General features: G+C 38.9%; 1 protein-coding gene across 4 annotated transcripts in view; it reads left to right on the forward strand.

The window, feature by feature from the left end:
• The window catches only part of ARHGEF9 (Cdc42 guanine nucleotide exchange factor 9), a 3,179,575-nt gene that overhangs the window by 579,257 nt on the left and 2,585,918 nt on the right, over window positions 1-14,400 (forward strand). For all 4 annotated transcript variants that reach the window (XM_044057721.1, XM_044057724.1, XM_044057723.1 and 1 more), the window contains exon 2: window positions 9,100-9,194. The gene's annotated coding sequence lies outside the window, so the exon portion shown is untranslated. The remainder of the gene's footprint in view (window positions 1-9,099; window positions 9,195-14,400) is intronic.

The following is a 14,400-nucleotide window of genomic DNA, read 5'->3' on the forward strand; positions in this document are numbered from 1 at the left end:
AAAGAAAACAAAAAAATCTTGCTATTTTCCCACTTTCTCTAATTTAAAAGAAAGTTTTGCAAGTTTCTTGGAGGCCAGTGCTTGCTTGGGCTAAAGGGAAGTCTCTGTGTTCACCAGTGGCAGTGGTCAACACTGAGCAGCCTGCCTGTCCCTGTAGGAGTGGCTACTGCCTAGAAACTGTAGTTTTATTGGCCATTTTGGGTCAATTCCAAACTCCTTGATCTCTCTCTCTTAAAACCCTGCAGTTGTGTGGTTTTGGCATCTTTCCAGGCTTGATAGTTGTTGCTGAAGCACCTACCAAGAGAAGAAAATGCTGAGAGAAGAAAGGAGCCACTTTTGAGATTAAGTATTTTTTTGTGATTGATTTCTTAGAGAAATTGCATTGCCACCTGCTTTTTGGCATTTTCTTGATTGCAAAAGTTGATATCTGGGTTAGAAACAGTATTTAGAACATACCTAGAGCCTGTTTACTGCATTTATTTTGTTGCACTTAATTTAAAACTGTTTTTTCTTAAATTGCATTTTCCTGCCTCTGACCTAGCACACGTATTGGGGTCATTTATTGCACTGTTCTGACTAGTTTAGTACTTGTGTGTCTCTGCTATCCTTAAACAAAAACAAAAAACAAATCTTGCTATTTTTCCACTTTCTCTAATTTAAAAGAAAGTTCAGTTACAGAGTTGCTGTTCTGAACTGTTTGAAAGTTTCTTGTAGGCCAGTGCTTGCTTGCACTAAAGGGAAATATCTGTGTTCACCAGTGGCAGTGGTTAACACTGAGCAGCCTGCCTGTCCCTGTAGGAGTGGTTACTGCCTAGAAACTGTAGTTTTATTGGCCATTTTGGGTCAATTCCAAACTCCTTGATCTCTCTCTCTTAAAACCCTGCAGCCGTGTGGTTTTGACATCTTTCCAGGCTTGATAGGTTTTGCTGAAGCACCTACCAAGAGGAGAAAATGCTGTGAGAAGAATGGAGCCCTTTTTGAGATTTTAAGTATTTTCTTGTGACTTATTTCTTAGATAAACTGCATTGCTGCCTACTTTTCAATGTTTTCTTGATTGCAAACGTTGATAACTGGGTTAGAAACAGTATTTAGAACATACCTAGAGCCTGTTTACTGCATTTTTTTGTGTTGCACTTAATTTAAAACCATTTTTTCTTAAATTGCATTTTTCCTGCCTCTGACCTAGCACACACGTTGGGGTCATTTTTTGCACTGTTCTGACTAGTTTGCTACTTGTGTGTCTCTGCTATCCTTAAACAAAAACAAAAAAAAAAACTTGCTATTTTCCCACTTTCTCTAATTTAAAAGAAAGTTCAGTTACAGAGTTGCTGTTCTGAACTGTTTGTAAGTTTCTTGGAAGCCAGTGCTTGTTGCTTGGGCTAAAGGGAAGTCTCTGTGTTCACCAGTGGCAGTGGTTCACACTGAGCAGCTTGCCTGTCCCTGTAGGAGTGGTTACTGCCTAGAAACTGTAGTTTTATTGGCCATTTTGGGTCAATTCCAAATCCCTTGATCTCTCTCTCTCTTAAAACTCTGCAGCTGTGTGGTTTTGGCGTCTTTCCAGGCTTGATAGTTGTTGCTGAAGCACCTACCAAGAGGAGAAAATGCTGAGAGAAGAAAGGAGCCACTTTTGATATTTTAAGTATTTTCTTGTGATTTATTTCTTAGAAAAACTGCATTGCCGCCTACTTTTCAATGTTTTCTTGATTGCAAAAGTTGATATCTGGGTTAGAAACAGTATTTAGAACATACCTAGAGCCTGTTTACTGCATTTTTTGTGTTGCACTTAATTTCAAACCGTTTTTTCTTAAATTGCATTTTTCCTGCCTCTGACCTAGCACACACGTGTTGGGGTCATTTATTGCACTGTTCTGACTAGTTTGCTACTTGTGTGTCTCTGCTATCCTTAAACAAAAACAAAACAAAAACAAAAAATCTTGCTATTTTCCCACTTTCTTTAATTTAAAAGAAAGTTCAGTTACAGAGTTGCTGTTCTGAACTGTTTGTATGTTTCTTGGAGGCCAGTGCTTGCTTGGGCTAAAAGGAAGTCTCTGTGTTCACCAGTGGCAGTGGTTAACACTGAGCAGCCTGCCTGTCCCTGTAGGAGTGGTTACTGCCTAGAAACTGTAGTTTTATTGGCCATTTTGGGTCAATTCCAAACTCCTTGATCTCTCTCTCTTAAAACCCCGCAACTCTCTTTTTGCGCGGTCTTGCGCACAGAGCAGCGTCGGGCAGCGCCGCTTAAACAGGTTTAAACTATTCCCGGCTCCACAAAGTCTGCTCTTCATTTTTTCAAAATAAGCACTCTATTTTCATTCTAAAGCCCTGCACTTGCTCGCAATCTCATAGGTAAACACTAATAAACTTAAGCACTACATCCTCTTATACTCCTTTTAAGCACTTGCTCCTTATTGATTCTTTCTGATCAGTCAATAAGTAGTTCCTTATGTTATTCAGGCATGTCCAAAAGGTCAATTTCAGATTTACTCTCCAGTCCAGCTGGTGAATCTGGGAATCTTGAGGAAATGTTACAACTGCCTTATGTATACAGACCACCCTCTCCTCCTCCCAACAAGCTTAAATATATGAGAGAGATGTAACTATATAGCCAAACTGGAGGCTAAGCTCTCTCAACCCAGTACTGGCACAGCCTGTCAGGAGCAGAAGGTAACCACACACACCACAAATCCAGTCTCACATAGACCTATCGCATCAGCAAACCAAACACATAAACACACAAAAACATACTCGGAGGCTCTAAATAAAAATCTGCCTAAGCAGCAGAGACCTCTAAAGCAGACATCCAAGCAACCCCATACCACGAAACAATACCCACGTAACACATAGCTCACAAAGTCAGTGTGCCACACAGTCACAGCCCTTAAGGCTAAACAACACACCTAATAAACTTGTAAAAGGTGACTCTATTGTCAGACACACTGACGTCCCAATCACCAGGCTGAACAAGGCGAGGGTCACTGTAAGCTGCCTGTCGGGTGCCAGGATCTGCCACATAACACAAGCACTCTGGTCACTCCAAAGCAAGTACAAATATGACTCCATCATTGTCTATGCTGGTGTGAATGACCTGAGACGTACCTCCCTGGACTACATGAAAAAAGACAGAGGAGCCTCTTTGATCATGTAGCCCAGGCCGGTATGACTCTGACCTTGAGTAATATCTTACCCTCACCAAGAATGATGCCACAGTATAAAGACAAAATGATCAATTTTAACAATTGGCTAAAGTATTGGTGTCATTCAAAGGGGATCCAGTGTCTGTCAACCTGGTATGACATGTTCGACAAGCCACGTTGCTTCGCTAGGGACGGCTTGCACCTGTCACCCCTGGGGTTTTGAATACTGGCAAAGGCTCTTGCCTCCCCCATACTGCCTTTTTTAAGCAAGGCTCATAAAACAAACCCACCTCCATAGACAACACAAAGAAAAAAAAACTAAGGGTAATGCTGCTCAACGCCAGAAGTCTAAACCTCAAGATGCACGCACTCAAGACTCTCCTCAGTATGGAGAATATCGATATCTGTGCAGTAACAGAAACCTGGTTCAAGGCTCCTGAGAGCACCCCAGCACTAACGGGTTATACTTCATACCATGCTTTTCGGCCCCAAAACTCAGACTGAACCACAAAAGGAGGGGGAGTATCCATATTATCAAAGATACCCACACCTCCAGGTTAGTGGCACTACACGAAGCATCAGAGACCATCCATGTGCAACTAACAGTGGGAAAAACTGCCTTTCAGTTTGTATCCTGCTACAGACCACCCTCCCAAACACAGGAACCTCACTCGGCTTTCCTGAGAACACTGGAGAATATGAAGGTCTCTCCAAACACCATTATATTGGGTGACTTCAACTACCCAAACATTGATTGGGAAAACTACTCAAGCCCAAACACCCTTGGCCAGCGGTTCCTAGAATTTATAAACTCAAATGCTATGGAACAACTGGTCACCACTCCCACGAGGGGAAAACATATTGGATCTGGTCATCACCAACTTGGGGTCTCTATGTTCCACACCAGATGTATATCCTCATTGGTAAGATCAGACCATAAACTAATCTCACTAGACATCCATATTCCATCCCCACCCCCAGCCAAGGAAACCACGGTGAAGAACTTCTCAAAAGCAAACTTCACACTTCTCAAAACCGAGGTGGAATCTTTCAAAGCCCTCGGGCCAGTGGAAAATATGGCCCAAAATGCAGAATCCTTTACAAAAGCATTCTATGGACACCTACAGGAATGCATGGAGCATGCTATCCCAAATAAAACCAAGACTCACTCCTCCAAAGGCAGGAAACCTGTCTGGTCGACCCCTGCCATAAATAAGCTATACAACAGAAAGAGAAAGCTACTACATGATGGAGCAAAATCCCAAAAAGGGAAGGCATCTGATCAGTACTAGCAAGAAACTACGATCCCTCATAAAATCATCTAAGGCCAGCTTCGAAAGAAAAATTGCACAAGACACTAAAGATCATCACAAGGCCTTCTTTAGTTATGTCAGAAACCTGGGAGACAACTCCTAGATATGCTCTGAGTTAGTGCAAAATGCCAAAAAAATACAATGAACCCACAGACATTGCCAACATCCTGGCAGAAAGGTTCAGTGCAAACTTCTCCCCCCCCCCCAAAAGAGCAAATGTCTGTCCCAAGAGAGTGTAGCCTTCTTGAGATCACAGATGCACAGGTGAGAGCTGCCCTCTCCAAAGCAAAAAACACAGCATCAATGGGACCAGACTGTGTCCCGGGCTGCGTTTTACATGAACTCCAAGAAGAACTAAACCCTCATATAAAGTCACTGTTAAATCTCAGCCTTACTACAGGATATGTACCCAAGGAATGGCGTACAGCAACAGTGGTGCCACAAGAGACCCCGGAAACTATCGCCCTATAAGCCTGACTAACCTGGTCTGCAAAGCTGTGGAGTGTATCATCATGGAAATCATAAACAAAGAGATTGGGAACCTCCAGACACTGGATCCTACCCAATTCAGCTTTGTTAAGGGCAGATCTTGCCTCTTGAACCTGGTCAACTTCTTTGAAACAGTTACCAAAGCCATAGATGAAGGGAAGGTAGTCCACACAGCCTACCTGGACCTCACAAAAGCCTTCGATGCAATACCTCACTCGGGCATCATAAATAAGCTCACCAGCTTAAATATCAACCCCTATGTCACAAGATGGGTTGCAAACTGGCTCAGGGATAGAACCCAAATGGTCAGAATAGCAGGTGCCATGTCAGACTCTAAACCAGTTACAAGTAGTGTCCCACAAGGCTCAGTCCTGGGACCTCTCTTGTTCGGTATATATTTCTCCGAGGTACAGATTAACATGGGTGGACTATGGCTGACCAAGTTCGCAGATGACTGCAACTGGGTGCCATAATTGACTCTCCGGCTGACACAAGCATCCTCCAAAAGGGTCTCACAGAGATGGATAACTGGTGCCAGAGCCATGGCCTAAAGCTAAATGCCAAAAAGTACATAGTCATCCCCTTTGGGAAAAACAAAGTGCCCATAAATTACCACATAGGTGGTAATCCATTAAGTACGGAAGAAGTAATTAGGGACTTGGGGGACCCAAGTAGATAGCAATCTCTCCTTTTAACCATTTTGGCAATGTGATTGTCAAACAACCTTCTATATAGCCCACCGTATCACGAAAGGGTTTACATCTAGATCGAGAGGTCATTGTGTCCCTCTACCCATCACTTATCAGGCCCATAATTAAATACAATGCCCCATTTGGGATGTACCTTACCCAACACCTGCAGCAACTGGAAAGACCCCAAAAGTAGCTCACCAAGAGGGTCAAGGGGCTCAAACAGATGCCCTATGCAGTTCGGCTGAAGAAACTCCAGCTGTACTCAGTTGCATACCGCCTACTCAGAGGTGATCTGTGTCTGACCTATAAAGCCATGTCCAACCCAGAATTAATGGACATGCTTCACCTCAGGAAATCCAAATCCCTTAGAGCTACATGCTCCAGGGACTTGAACCTCAGCACAGAAATAAATAGGACATGCTGGATGGACATATTCATATCCCAGAGGCTCCCCTCACTCTGGAACAAAATCCCAATCCATGTTAGGCAGAGCCCCTCACTGACCCTCTTCAAGAGAAATCTTGACGAGTGGATGGGAGATCGTAAGTTTACCCCTGGGATCTCTTCTGTGTCCCTGCTTGACAAAGGTACAGTAAACTAACCTTAAAAGGGCTACCTTCTGTGACCTGCTATACAGAGGCATAGTCAACTATTCTAAAAGGGTGGCGAAAGCCAAACACACTCTGGCTAGGTTTATAAATGCCCTAGGGCAAATAACCTAGTATCAACCTATGAACCTATGTTTAAACAGGTTTTATTCGAAGTAGACAGTGGATAACATCAGGTATTTACAATCGTTCTTGTCACTTGCCAAGGTGAGCTCTCTTCGACTCATGCCTTTAAGTCTGACCCTGGACCAAGCTTTCTACAGAGTTAGCTGACATGAAGCTATTTAAAGCTTGCTTTACTGAGGCTTGCATTCCCTCAGAGTAACATTTCTTTTATAGGCTGTATAATGGATTTCATGCTTGTATCAAGAGGGCATCTTTTATATCTGGGAATTTTTAAATATTATGGGTACCAGGCAGAGATGCTCCATGTCCCCCTTGGTATTTTTGCAGAGGAGCCCTTTGCTTGAGAGATATGGGCTGTCTTTACTCACTAAGGGCTTTTTTGGTTTGTTTAGTCATTGCACAGACATCTGAGTATCCTTTCTTTCCTTAGCGTGCTGTCGCCAGAGATCTGCTGAGTGGTGAAAACTGTTTTGGTGTTTGCAACCCTTAAGAATACTAGCTTTGTTTGTGATTTTATTTCTTCCAGACAGTATAATTCAATAATTTCAGTTTGACTGGCCCCTGAAACATTTATAGAATCTTCCCATTTGGATGCTCATATACCTACAGTGAATCTACGGTTAATGAGAATAAAGGATGTTGAACTAATTTTGAAGTAACATATTTGTCAATGACATGAGCTGAATGTCTTTTCTGATCAGTGCCTGTTCTTACTCGAGGCTGACAAAAGTTTTTTTAAATGAGCTAAAGATTTGCTTTAACATGCATCCATTGCTTATGCATGTTCAGATTTCCCAGAAGAATGTTATGGATGGGACTGAGTTCTAGAATCAACAGTGTTGTATCCACCCAAGAGAGTGTTTCATAAGTGATGCTCTCAAAGTAGTACGTTGGGGCATGTTCAAGGCATAAGGTCAGGCTGCAAGGGATTGAAAAAGAAGTTAAAGATTTACTTCCAACATCTGGAACTGTATCTACAAGCCATACATTTACAGACATTTCTTCTGTGGGCTCTCCTGTGTTACCTTTCTCATTGAAAATTGTTGGAAGTGATGGTTAATAAGAAAGTCGAGGTAAGGCATGGGATTGGTGCGGTGATGGAGTCGGGGCTTGGTAAAATTGTAATCCTTGTCTTCTGTTGACTAATATGTTTCTAAAAATCTTTCTGAGACTGCCCACTCTGCAAAAGGTGGGAAAAAACTCCCCATGGTGATGAATAACCTTGAAGAAACACATCTTATTATTTCTATACTAGTACAGAAACAAAATAGGTGTTTAACAACATAGGACTACACTAAAAGTATGATAGTTAAAAGATCAGACATACTTTTATCAACTGTTTGATAAAGGGGAGGCTAGGGAACAATCCCAGTAGATGCACAGTTCTTTACCTTTTGCCATTAACATTATATTTGGGTTGTTTGCTTTGCTTCACAAAAAGCCATTATTTTGATATTTTACGTAGAATTAAAGGGGTCTTCCTTTCCATTACCTGTACATTTGTAGGATAGAGAGCTGAAAGCCATGAGTGACGTTCTCAAGGAAGTAGAGAGATCAGAAATTTGTATGCTGTTTTGTACTCCATTACTTCGGCAAGGTTAAGTTTATATGCATGACAGACAACAATAATACTTTTTCATACCCAAGCAAAGATCCAGGTGTTTCCATCAGCAGCTAGTAATTGTTGGATGTGAGATAGAAATTTGACTTGTACTTAATATATTTTGCCACTTTTCTATAGCTTGACTTTTTTGGAGAGAGAGAGAGACTTCAAGAACTTGCTGGCTGATATAATAGGATGAACTCCCCAAAAAAGACCTCTCTTTTTTAAAAATTAAATTGTTTGCAGTCCCACCACCAAAAGCAGGGGCATGGTTTCAGTTCGTTTCTATCAGTTTCTAGAAAATGCATTAGGAAAGCTTGGAAGAGAAATACCACTCCAAACATTCAGTTATGGAAGCCTTTGCTTGTTAAAAAATATTTTATGGAATCATCACTGCATTGAATGTGAGGATGTGGGGAAAACAAAAAGCCACCTCTTGGTGTAAGGTTGCTTTGCACTTAGCTAGGTCCCTGTTTGAGTAACTAGGCCTAAAGTGTGAAGCATATGTAGGATATTAGATCTTCCCTAGTGGTGTCCTCTGTTGACTGGCTGAGAATATATTTTTGTCCCATTAGCGGAGGTAACTGGTAGCAAATGAATCAATGGATTAATAATTATGCATTTTTAATTGAGGATTTCTTAAGTAGAAGTCTGAACACAAGTCATTTTTATGGCATATCCTTTTTTAATTGATGATTTCTTAAGTAGAAGTCTGAACACAAGTCATTTTTACGGCATATCCTTTTCTCTCCCCTGTCTGTTGACTTGTTTATATTACTGTTTTATACTTACTGTCTAGATAACCTGAAAATCAGTTCACCAGCTTGATTGACAAAGCTTTGAGCATCTTATGGAATTCTCTTCATTGACAGCTGGATGACATGCTTGTTTACTTCTGATGTGTTTCTTACTTTTGCTTAATAGTTTGCAGTAAAAAAAGGAAGCATTCCTTTACACCCGTTGTCTCCATTTATATATAACTAGTTGCATGATCTTCTGAAATGTGTTATCCATCCATTAACATTTGTTTTATGTTCGAAAATAAAGTGCATGTGTTTTTAGGCTTTTTTAATGACTCTTTCCAATGCTAATTCAGTAAACGATGACATTTTATTTGTCTCTCTGTTTTTACAGGCGTAATCTGTACCTACAAAAAATAGCTCATCCCAGGATGTATGTGTTAGCAGTTTGCCTCAGACCTCCTCTATAGAAGCATTTGAATGGGACAGGTGAGTAACAAGTGTAAAGTAGTTCCATGTGTAATTCACCGAAAACATGTGAGAAGGAGAAATAAATGCTAAATGCTTTGTTTCTTTATCACACACAGCATGTTTAGTTAAATGACTGAATATTATAGTTACTGCATGACTGTGGTTACTTTGCTCTGTCTCATAGACCTGTTTTTCTGTAATGAAAGTTTTTTTAATTGCAGATGTAGGGATTCTTGTGTCTGCCTGCTTACCTTTGTGCACTTTTTATGTATATATTTCATGCAGCTGAAGTACTGCATTTGAAATGTGTTTCTCGGATACCTGCATATTATATAGAGGGTTATGAAGGGGTCTCCGATAGTAACCATATTATTACGTCTTCAAAACATGGATGTCAAGAAATTCACCTCGAGACTAACATCTGTAAACTTCCACTGACAGAACAAAAATATGAAGCAAGGTATTTAAGTACAATTGAGAGTGAAGGAACTTCCCTTCCATGAGACCTAACAGTAGCAGCACTTAACTGCTGTTACTGTTAGGTCTCATGGAAGGGATGCTGCACACCTCTGAAGGTGCTGTTACTGTTGGGTCTCTAGCTACAGAAGTGCTTTGGAGGTAATTTCTTTCTGATTTTGGTGCATAATCATGGTGCTGCATGTACCATAATGTAGTTGCACAATCTATCATATTTTATGCTCTTCAATTATGCAGTAGCTGTAATTTTTTGTATATGACAAATGTTCGTAGCTGAAAGTTGTAAGAGGGAGTAAACAAGATGACAGCCTGTAACATATATCCTGCCTTTAAATAATTTATACATTCACTCATTCTCTGATAACCCCCTAGTCTCATTCAGGGTCAAAAGGGGATGTTCTTTGTATTGTTTGGTATTACAGTAATCTTTATTACTAGGTCTTAAGCCACAGAAGGCCTAATGTCTGGCCCAATGTCCATAATTCAGCCCCTTCCCCTTCAAGGTCAGACATACATCATCTCCTTAGGACCAATAGGACATTCGGTGTATAAAGCTGGTATCTGCTTACACCATTATAGATCTTTTTGCAAAAGTTCACAGCATGTGTACCAATTTTGTATGCCCATAGTCTGGTGTTTTTCATCCTGCTCTGGGGTACAGATAAGTACTCCAATGCGGAAACTTTTCTTAGCATTTACTGGGATTTGCAAGACAAATGTAAAAAATTCATGCATGTGACATGAGGAGTTCAGTAAAAAAATAAATAATATAATAAAACTCCAATTATAGAATATAGAATTAAATATTAATAGTGTTTTTTTTTTTTTTATTGTAAGTTGTACAATGTATATGGATTTCTATTTAGACTGACTTTTTTTTAGGAATTACATGTTTTAATAAGTTTTCGACTGTCAAACATGTTTTGATAAGTTTTTGACTGTCAATAGGTTGCTGACACTTTAAAAAGGCATGATTTGCATGATGTAATATTTAAATCAGCTAGTAGAAATTATTTAGGTTCTGATGATGTTTTTATGTACAAAAGATGAAAAAGCACTTAACCTGATTTCTTTAACCTGAATTTTATGTTTTTTTATATTAAATCAGTTTATTTATTTAGTTATTTATTTAACATTTGTTTACTGGGAAAGTCTGACTTGGAACAAAGCCAATTTTCAGTGGAGGCCTGGGGAGAAATGCTCCAGATGCATGTCTTTGTGACATGGGAGGAAACCAGAGCACCTGGAGGAAACCAGAGCACCTGGAGGAAACCCACACGAATGCAGGGAAGATATGCAGACTCGGCACAGAAGGCACACCAGCCGAGAATCGAACTGGAGAACTACTTGCTGTGAGGTAACAATGCTACTGCTGCACCACTGCACCATCCAAAAAATGCTATGGAGATGCTGGGGATTGATTCCAAGACTTCATACATGCAAAGCATGTGCTCTACCACTGAGCTACATCCCTTTTAAATTGTTTATTTATAAGAATTTCATATAAAAAAATAACCAGAATTTGTTTCTAGGGTAATAAAAGATTACCAACAGTAGAAACTATAGCAGTCAGATTAATGTGTAATAAACATCTTCATTTACTGGAAGGTACTCTGATCAATTCAACTCTGCTAACAAGTTTAATATTCACCTTTTTAGTTGTAACTGCAATTTAGTTCTTAACTTAAACTTAGTATGCATCTACTGTATAGACAAACTTTATCCACTAATTTTAATGAACAAGGATTTAATTATGTGGGTAAATTGTATATCACAGCTTTTATTTGCCTGTGATAATGTTTTACAGGTATATTCTCCAGTGTGTGATATGCACCTCCTTTTAAATTAATACAACTTTATTTCTGTGACTGCTAACTGAGCAGTTAATTTAATTATGTGGGTAAATTGTATATCACAGCTTTTATTTGCCTGTGATAATGTTTTACAGGTATATTCTCCAGTGTGTGATATGCACCTCCTTTTAAATTAATACAACTTTATTTCTGTGACTGCTAACTGAGCAATTAATTTAATTATGTGGGTAAATTGTATATCACAGCTTTTATTTGCCTGTGATAATGTTTTACAGGTATATTCTCCAGTGTGTGATATGCACCTCCTTTTAAATTAATACAACTTTGTTTCTGTGATTGCTAACTGAGCTTTGTGTAAGTGACAAGTGATTACATAATCCAGATAAATCAGAACAGTAATGTTTCCTGTTTTAAAGCTTTTGCCAGTGTTTTATTTAAGAGCATTTGTTGTTGTTTACTTTTTAAATTATTTTAGCGAACTCCTTAGTTTTATTTTACAGGAAAACATTTAATAATAGTTTAATTTTTGAGGGCTTAAATCTCACACCTTTTCAGTCGGCAGCTTTATTATGTGTCTGGAATTCTACAACTTGGAATATTTTAGAAGTTTCTCTTTTTAACTCTTCACCTTTTAATATGCTTGTCCTGTCGCGTATTGTTTTCAGGTTTAAATAGTTTTAAAAAGGTATCGGTTTATATTAGTAAGCGATGGAAGACAATAGTTTTGTGGTGTGTAGAGTAGTAGTACTGGTAGTCATCATCAGACTTTATAACTGCTTAAGCAAACTTTGTGGTACAGCTTTAAACAGAAAATGTTGAAAAACATATGGTCTCTTCAGAATGGCATTGTCAAATCAGTTGGGCAGTTGTATCTTCACTTTTCTTCTATTACATCTTTTTCCTCTAAAGCATCCCTGACAAAATTTCACTCCAGGAAATTTGTATCCTTCTGTACACTTTTACATTTTCTCTGTAAAATCCCATAGGTTCAGATTTGCAGGATATCTTGTATCTTTTTGTATAATATGTCAACCTAAACCTTGTAGGAAATATTTACTTCATCGGTATTACGAGCTCTGCGCAAGTCAAAGACGCTGAGTAATTTGAAGAATCTTGAATTTTGTGAGTTTGTTGTTCTAGTCTTGCATTTTTTTTCCTTAGATGTATTGAAGTAATTTTACCTGTGGACAAACTGGTAAAGGTTTCATGTGTTTTTATGTTTGAATGTAGTCATGCTGGAGATAAAGGTAGAACCCGTCAGACAGAGTTATTGGCATACAAGATGCAGTGTTATTCTTGTCTCCTACCTTACATGGTTGAAAGGTTGAGTAATATGCCGAGACTTGCCTCCAGAGTCCCTATTCATAACAACCAGCTTGTGATCTTAATCCAGTTTGACACAGTGCATTTTGCATTGTTAACATTGCAGAACCATGTCAGTATTTTAGCCAGGGAGAGGCCTTGTCTAATGGTGCTATGATCTTATTTGAAGAATGCAAAGTGACAGGCTTTTTATGATAGAAAGCATCACTGTGTGAATTTGACATTCTGACTCGCGATGAGATGCCTGCTGAGAATGTTTACCCTGTCAGATTCTTTATTAATACTTATCTGCGTGCGTTAAGTGCACACCCTTTGCTACAGCATGGAAAAATAATTCTATAGTTTAAATTACAGGGTCATACATAGGGAAAGACAGAGAAGGAGTCATCTCGGACTTACCTTTACTGTTTGTTGCATTTTTACCGCCTGATTCTTTGAAGAATCAGCCCAAAATGGTACTTTCAGGTGCATGTCTAGAAACACAGCCACAAATGGAAACAGAAAGATCTGTAAGAGTTATATATTCAGAAAGAAATTTAGTTTTATTATAGCAATTTGATTTTTTTCCAGTTTCTACCAGATTCTGATTTCATTTTTTAACTTTGAATTATTATTTTGTTTGCACTGTCTCATGTGGCATTGAATAATACTTAGAAAAGCTGCTGAGAATGTGTTGTGGTGTAATTCTCTAAGGAGCAGAATCCCACTCAAGTTGTACTTGTACAATAAAGTATGAATTCTTACAAACCACTAACATGTCACATTCATATTTACTGTAATTTAAGTATGTTTAATGCATATATCCTTTAAGAAATTTTCAGAGAAATGCATTTTTTTTTCATTATTTATTACTAGGCATATGCTTGAAACCTCTGTGGTAGGCTTACTTTAAGCAATACACTGCACTTATTTTCATTAATCACAGTGCAGTTGGTGTTCAAGAAAATTGTATTCTCTGGTTTTATCCATCAAGTTAATGCCTGGTATCCAAGGTGCCTTTAATATTAGGTTAAATACAAATTATCGTTTAAAAATTAAATTCTGTGGATATGTATATTATTGTATATACACTTATGCAGTGTTGTTTGTTTCATTTAAAAGAAAATAAACATATTGTTTTCATGTCAGTTTTATAATGATTTTATTTTTGAGGATGACTCACTCATTGTTTAAAGCACCAAAGAATCTCGGATTAGAATGTCATGTTACCCTTTCTTAGCATTGTTTCATGTGCTAATGTCAATCTTTGACGTTATTACAGACCTTATATTGGGCTGGCTTGAATGCTGTGTAGCTGACCTGTATTTGTGAAGCTGATGATGTGGGGAGAGAAGAGAGTGCTTAGTAATGCTCTCTGTTGCAAAGACTGGGCAAACATCAGCGGAGTAAGACCTTGGTGAAGGCTAATTGTCAAAAAGATCCATTTTCTAGAAGACAAGCAGCTTTCGTCTATTCATTGCGGTCTCTCCTGGATGTAAATAAACAGTACACACAATTCTGTAGAATGCAGTAAACACTTTTGCTCCTACTAGGAATCTTTCTTCTCCTTGTCAGTGCATGACCAGTCAACTAGTCTAGCAGAGAAGCTGGGCTAAAAGCTAAGTAATACA

The sequence above is a fragment of the Protopterus annectens genome, chromosome 15.part0 (genome assembly GCF_019279795.1).
Source record: "Protopterus annectens isolate FY-2018-M chromosome 15.part0, PAN1.0, whole genome shotgun sequence".
NCBI lineage: Eukaryota > Metazoa > Chordata > Ceratodontiformes > Protopteridae > Protopterus > Protopterus annectens.